Genomic DNA, 8264 nt, shown 5'->3' with positions numbered 1-8264 from the left:
CATCTCATGGTCGCTCCATCCCAAGCTGCCTCCAACCTTCACATCCCTAACAAGGCCATCCCTTTTGGTAAGAACGAGGTCCAGGAGATCAAAATACCCAAATCCCTGGTCCAAGCACCACCCCCTCAGCCCGTCATTTACCTGTCCTGTTCTGCTCCTTCTATCTGCATCCCAGTCACCCAGCGGGAGGACAGAGGAGATCACTACCTGCACCCCCTATCCCCTCAACATCCTCCCCAGGGATGCGAAGTCCTTTTTAATATTCTTCATTTTTCTAATAGCGACTTCCTGGGATCCAACCTGAATGACTACGAGAGGACAGTAGTCATCCAGTTTAATGAGTTGTGGCAGAGACTTCCTAAGATCTCTGACACGTGCCCCAGGAAGACAGCACACCTCTCTGGACAGGTTATCTGGGCGACAAATGGGAGCCTCAGTGCCCCTCAGCAAGGAGTCCCCAATCACCAAGACTCTCTGCTCTTTTTTTGTGGCACCAGTTACAATGCGGTGCTCCATCCAGCTCTGATCCTTATGTTCTGCACTTCCCTCAGTCTTGACTCTCTTCTCGGGGTTGTTTCCTGGGTTCACACTACTGTCCAGACCCTCAGCCTCTTCCGCAACCTCCCTGAGAGCCTCAAATCTATTTCCCAGGGACACCGTGGGGGTAGGTGGCACCGTGGGTGTCGGGGGCAGACGTCTCTTTCTGCTCTGAGCCGAGACAAGGGTCCAGCCCCTTGTCTCTTGCGGACAGTCTGGCCCTCTGTTCTGCTTGCGTTCAACAGGGCCAGCCTCTACTCCTTGTCGGGACATAGGAGAGGGCTGCCGAGCAACAGCAGGGGCGGGCAGACCCCTCCTCTCTGTCACCCTCAGAGACTCCCTCAGGCTGCTGATTTCTCGCTGCAGCCCAGCCACCTGCTCGAGGAGTCCCTGAAGCAGGGCACACCTGCACCCGTGACAGCGCTCTCCTCCCTCATGGCCCAGATGGGCCTCCAGATTCCTGAGTTCCCCACAGTCCCCTGTCTGGACTGCCACCTTCCCCCTCAGGGGATCCACCTGTGTGCCCAGGTGAGCCCAGAGAGGCAGCATCTCCTCCATTTGGGTTGCCACCTCGGACCGACCGCTGCAACAAGTGCCCACCATGGTCTAGGTTCTCCCCCCTGCCCTGCTTGAACTGCCCCGCAAGAACTGCCTGCGTTAACTGCTGAGCTGGTCCTGTTAGCACGTCCCGGGTCGCAGATGGGGCGTGCATGACAGGGCCATGTGAGCACCTTCTCCCGTTAGGCAACAATTATTTAGAGCTCCTCAGAATTAAATGTTAACTGCAGTTCTGAGTTCAGTTTTTCACAAGATGCAGCCCAACACAGATCTAAACAAACTGCCTGAGAAGCAGCAATGGGAGTGTTAACCAGCAGCTATGTCTGAAGGAAGCTGTAGAAAAGTCTGAACTGCAAATGGCTGAACCCGTGACTTCTGTGAGCGTGTGGTTGCAAGGTGTCAGCCTAGCAAAACAAGCTGGGTTACGTCCACCGAGCAGTAAAACACAGTTATCCAATTGTAACACTTCAAGAGTTTAATGGTGTTTATATTAATGTGAAATGGAAACTAAAGCACTTCCATCTGTTATTCCTTGATGAAACTGCTTATTTCAAGACCTCATTCTATTTCATGTGAAAGGTGATGGTTTGTGTATAACTGCACACGCAACACTCCATAACATGCAGAGCCCAGAGTGTAAAACTAGTTTTTATCCTGATGTGAATTAATTTAGTAACAGTAGAAGGTGTCAGATTGACAGGCCCAGAGATCGAAGCTCATGGCATGATTGTTTTACGGAAAATTCAAAATACGTGCGAGAAAATAGTTTTGGCAACAATCCTGTGTACTAAAGACCAATACAGATCTAAGGTAGATGCCCCTTTGACAACATGGAGTCTGTACAGTCCATTACAATTTCTGCTTCAGTTTATGAAATGGCGAAGTTGATGAATTCCTTAGCATACATGAAGTTAAGCCATGAACTATATCACCTGTATTCCAAACTGGGGACAATGAAAAGTCATTAAAATTACTGACATGAATTTACTGGGAAAATTAAGCTGGACCACATAATCATTTCAGCATTTAATTAATTTCATTTCATTGAAATACAAGAAATGGATTTTAAGCAGTAATTTTTTTTTCAGGACTGTAACACACATATTAGGTGTAATGCTACCTCTGAAGCATCATCAAGCCTGAGACACTATCAAGTACAAAGAACTTTCAAGGAGCAAACAGGAGAGAGGAATAAAAGCACTTGATAATGTGTTGTAGGGATTTTGTTCATCTGAAGGGCCAGTTATAAGGGAGGATGACAGCTGCGTAGAGTTGCAAACTGCATGATTTAGCAACCAGATGCAAAAATGGGAAGTTTAAAACTAAGGAATGGTCAGGAGTGGGAACAAAACTGGGGAAGGAAAATGAACACAAATACTTATTTTGTTCAGGTCCATGTGTTCCTTTCATTGGCTAAAAAAAAGAAGTGAAGGCATTTGAGTGTGCCTTCCCAAAATCTGCATCGGCTAACAGGTCCGTAAAGAAGTGAACCCAGAGCACCTGTGAAAGAACTTTCTTAAAGAAGAGTTGGAAAATGACGTCTCAGTTCTCAAAATTAATGTAGGCCAGATCTGTGTGTATCTTCTAGGGATCTGATCCTCATCAAGCTCATGCAGGAAGCTTGTGGGGTAACCTGGATCTCTCAAGTTCCAGGCTAGCACTTCCAGAATTATACCATGGGCTGGCTGGTACTATTAAGTTTCTAGGTTGCCTGACAGGCAGAATTAAAAAAAAAAACTTGCACAAATATTGTTGTAGATTCTTCTTGCTTTTAGTGTAAGCACTCTCTTGTAGTGTATCCTTGAATTTTCACCAGTAAAAATTTTTAATGATGGAAATAGAATGCTTAAAAATGGAAGTGGAAAAAAGGAAGGAAGAAGACGGTATCTGTGGAATCAGGGATGTGGTTGTTGTCTAGCTATTGAGTTATTGTAGTTTCCATCACTCCATCCTGGTTTGTGTGCTGTTATGGCACAAACCCACTTGGAAAAGTATGAGGTTGGCGCTGAAGTTTGGAGGAGGCAATAGGAAAATGTAATGCTTGCAGGAAATACTGTTATGATTTTGTGGATTCTCCTATAAAGACTTCTGGGTTTGAATCGGTACTGAGTCACGGTGTCACAAAACCGTATGACAGTGCTCGAGTTAATATGAAAAGTCTTACCTGCTCTGATGCCAAGAATACTAGGCCCCATTTGCAACTATCTTATCCAGGTAGTGGCATCATTGTCCATATGCATTTGGTTTAAATCCTAATACAATGCTAGTTGTTAATATGAGTAACGGTAAACCTTTGTTCAAGGGGCATATGAGGGTTTGGGGGTTCTGTCCTGGCTAAATAGCAGTTTTGATATTAAATCCCTCTTGCCGGTATCTCTCCTGTAATTTTAACTGCAGAAAATATTTTTGTTTTCCTCCCTCTATCAGCTGCACAGCATGGCTTTTGTGACTACATAAGGAACTGTCTGCTGGAGTGTTTTCCACTTCCAGGCCACGTTCAGGTTTCCTTCTGAGATGATTGAAATCCAGTCTTAAGAGGTATGTATATGCATATGTGCTATCCGGTATGTTTGTGTACTTTTCTTCTTGTAAGCTCGTAGGGAAAATTGCTGCAGTTGCATTCTGCTCTAGAGATGTAGTCAGTCAAACTATGACGTAGTATTTACTTTACCAGTAAAATTTCATAATGTGCTTTTGAGGTGAAAAGTGTCACAAACCCTCCTGCTAAGAATTCATGGTACAGCTGAGCTGATCTATCAAGGATCAAAGAAAGCATGTCTGGAAGTGAAGGTGGAAAGGAGAGAGTGACCTTGTCCCTTTTTGGCAGCAGCTATACTGTGAATCTCTGTGGGAGTTTTGAATGTAATGCTGCTGAAGGTGAACAGAAGTGGACCTTTTGGAGAGCTCCTGTTAACATTTCTTGATTTTAATAAGCTCTAAGGGAAGCAATAATTGAATGTGCAAGTTACTTCTAGCTCTGTAACTTAGAAACTTACATACTGTTCTTTCAAAAAGGTTTTATGTTTTTTATGTAATTGTTTATTTTATACATTTAGGGGTTAAAAAAATTGGCACTTTTCAGAATGCACTCTGTCACTTGTTTGAGCCAACGACCTACAAGGTACTAAAAGGAATCTAAGGGAAGAAATAGCAGGCTAAGGAGTTACCAGAATATGTTGATGGAGCTTGATCTTCATCTTTCCATAAAATACACGAGGATGACATATTCGAATTTTATGCCCCCAATATCTACTTGTGTGACTTATGACAATACACTTGTACATATCCATAGAAAAAGGAAGATACTAATATCCCCAAACAGATTATCTCTGCAATGTGGTTCTTTTTTCTATTTTCTTTTTTAACCATAATATACTTCTTTATGAAGGACTTATCAACAGCATGACCAGTGCTTATCATTGCACATGGACATCCTGCTGGGTATTTCTGAAACTGTAATATCTGTGCCATGTGATTCCTTCATGCATGCATTGAAAACACATGATCCACATGAAATTTGTATTTCGTATGTCTCTTCTTGTGATTCTCACTGTCTTGAATTTTTGCCCAGGACTGTGTGAAATTCAGTGGTTTTTAATTATTTTTGTTGAACAAAGCAGGGGTGAAGGCTCACTAGTTCTGCTCTTCTATTCTAAAAACACAAAGGCCTTGACTATCTTGTGCTTTCTTCCTCCAAGAATGGAGAGACATGTTCCTCCAAGAGCTGGAAGCATGGGTGTTGCTCTCTCCCAGAGTATCATGAATCCCCTTCTGCTCTGAAGGTATGAGGGAAGCAGAGGAGAACCCCAGCAGCCAGAGAAGGTGTCGTTGAATTAATAGTGAAGCCTTAGTCATAACATTTCAATTGTTAACAAAATTTTCCCCAAGCACTTCTTTTTCCTCAGGGACCATTTTTGTAATTAAGATGCCATCAAGACATCTCTGGAGGTGAAAGTTACTGTTTTGAGCTGACTTACATTTCCAAGCAGACTGCACTATATTACTCACCTTTGGATCACTTTTCACTTTGTTTATTTATTTATTTATTTTGTGATGAGAAAAACTGTGTATAAACTGAGATTTTGATGGGACAGCATAGGGATGGCACATGCACAGGCTTTTGATTTCTTGATTTCAAATACAGGTTTTGATTTCTTCCTGACTCAATTTCAGCAGAAACTCTCTTCCTATTTTAAGTTCTCCAATCTTCAAAACTGTACTCTAACAAAATTATAAATATTCCCACAGACGTTTGTGCAAATTCACTGTCTGAACCAAAACCCACTGAAGTCTACTGAGTCTACCTCTTGTTGTGGCTTCAATCTATCAGCTTCGTGTGGCTCTCTTAACAATTGCCCTTATTTCAGTGACAATGGAAGAACTCATCCTAACCATTTACAAATGGTTTTCAATAGCTCTAATGTGCATCACTTAATTATAAACATCTGTTTTTAAAGAAAATGTTTCCTTTAACTGTGGTGGTATGAAACTTGTTTAATTCTTTTTTGATATAACATTCTGCCAAAGCTACTGTGCCACAGTATCTTTTTCTTTTGGTGACAAGAATATTTGCTGCCCATAACAGCTTTTGCAGGAAGAGGGATTTGCTCCCCCCAAAGCTCCCAAATAGCCTGGTCTCAGAGGTTATCATTCCTGTGGAAAAATTTCCAGAAATGAAATATGTTAAGCAAATGCCTCACTCCCTTTATGAAAACAGCTGCTAGGGAGGTTTCCATACAATGGTTTCCTTGTCAGAAAAAATATTTCATATGCTGCCATAGCTAGCCTAGTTTTCTGTTTATGAAAGTAGCATCAAAGGTGTGGGACTTAGAGCCACAGAAACGGGATAAATAGAGGGTTTCATAGAAGCGAGCTGAAACCTGAACCTTAGTTAAATCCATGGAACATTGCAATTGACTTGAAAGTGAGCACAGCCAGGCCTGGAATAAATACCAGGTTGGTTGCAGTAGTACAAGCATCCTTATATATCCTCTCTAGCCTAGGCAAAGCTCAAAGGGCTTTTCTTCATGAGAGAATAATGGTACTTAAGTTGTAGAAATATGTTTTTGCGTGTTTTTGTGTGTGTGTGTGTGTTTTTGTTTGTTTTGTTTTGTTTTCCCCAAAGTTCTGTCAGGAGAACTGGCCCTTTGTAGCTGTCCCCTTGTCCCTCATCTGATGGGAGCAGCTGCTGCTCCTAACCTGCTTCAGGCAAAATTACTCTGGTTAACAAAACTCTCCCGGTAAAACAAATATGGCCCCTTTTGGCTGGCACAAGTTAGAAAGTTAACTCAATAATCCCTTGCCTTATTTGAATGTGAGCTATTCTGTGGTCTTAATTTTTCCATCTGTCTGCATAATGAATGTGGGACTGTACTGCAGCAACACATGTGCTGATGTTTAGTTTTGGCTAATAATCATGAATGCCTTTATTAGGCTTAAGATCTGCTAGGAATAAATTTATAGTTTATGCTAAATAACAGTAAGCCACTCTTAAATTGAGATGTTCACCTGTGTTGAACTACTTTGTTTTTTTCCCAGTGGTAGAGCCTGGGCCTCTGCACTGCTAGCTAAAATTTTGATGAGGAAAAAGAAAATTCATTTTCTTCTTTAGTTCCATCGGCTGTTTTATTTCAGTGATTGGCCACGATGGTATTTTGAAGCTGTACGGAGGAGAGGAACACAGACCCTCCACTGAAAAGAGCTTGTGGGTGACCACGTGCAAGAGCACAAAGCTGTGACTGCCATCTCAGTTTAGAGCTTGGAGAAACAGGGCTATCGCACCACTACTGCTTCAGATGATCAGTGACAAAATCTCAGGTAAGAGTGGATTTATTCTGTCTTCTGATCTGCTTTCCTTCCTTTCTTGGCTAGCTTTAAAGCCCAGGAGAGATGCTTTGCTACAGAAATGCTTTGACTGTAGCTTCCACCCATGCAACCAGGACATATACTTTAAGAAGTTTGAACTCATCTGTCATGACTAGTTTAGTTTTCTAAATGAAATAGCCGTGTATAAAGCATACATATGAAGGAATCTAGTGTTGAAAAGGAGGTTCTGAGACCCTGTTCATAAAAATCCCAGACGCAAAGAAGAGTTTATTCCCTGCGCAAGTTGTATAATCCTGTGATTCAGTGAGCAAAGTTATTTTTATGAGTGTCTTGGCAAAAGAAATTTAATTGGAAAATTCTAGGTCTTTTTGTTTTTCATTTTTATTATTTTGTTTTGTCTCTCTGAATGCTTCCATGTGAGCAATTCACTCATCTTTAAAGAATGCATGTAGGGTTGGAAAAAAAGATGTGTATCAAGTGTTTAGCTAGTACTGCTTGTACTGAAAAAGGTCAACATGAAAAATCCTCACTGTCTAAAATTCTTGTAAAATTTTACTGAAGGAAATGTATGTTATATACAACAAAACTGTTTAACTGTTTTTTCTCTCCTACCGTTCCTGGAAAACGTGTGTTGGTGGCATGTTTTATAGAGCCAGATAAAACAGTGTTTTAGGCATTAAGACTTACATTAGTAGGATTATTTTGCAAGTGTTCTCTGGTGTAAGTAAAAGCACGGTGCTGTAGTCCCTACTGTGAAGTACAAGTCACTAAGTCACTGTCAGAGGTGTGTTAGGAAGCAGCAGTGTGCATTACACAATACTAGGAAGGTGAAGGTTCAGCAATGTGAAGGGATCCTGGGAAGGTTTTAAAATTTGTCTGTAAACTCTGTGCTATTACTGATTTTCAGCCATCCTAAGGGCAAAGAGAATATTGGGATAGCAAAACAAATTTGAAATGGTGAAATTAAGTGCCTTTTACCATGATCTCTTTAATAAGAATGGATATTGGTTGTCTTCAGAAGCGTTAGGAGAACTTGGTAGGTGAGCTTAATGTTAGTGCATGTTGTGAGAGCGCTGAGGCGGGCGTGCTGCTTGTTTTCAGGCCTCCCCGCGGAGCTCCCCTCTGAAGCAGCCAGTTCCTGGTTTTAGGTCAGATGTGAGGCCGAGCGCTTCCCCCCCGGACTTGAGCACAACTTCCTTGCTTGGGTTTGGCCGCCTCAGTGGCACGGGGCTGGCTGTTCGGGAGATGACTCACTGCAAGGGAAAGCCCAGGGTGGAGCTGAGCTCTGCGTGTTTCTGTGAAGCAGAATTTCCACTGCAAATCGCCTTTTGGTCAGGCCTGTT

The sequence above is a fragment of the Anas acuta genome, chromosome 7 (assembly GCF_963932015.1).
Source record: "Anas acuta chromosome 7, bAnaAcu1.1, whole genome shotgun sequence".
In the NCBI taxonomy this organism is placed as follows: Eukaryota; Metazoa; Chordata; class Aves; order Anseriformes; family Anatidae; genus Anas; species Anas acuta.
Note: the sequence above shows the minus strand (reverse complement) of the source record.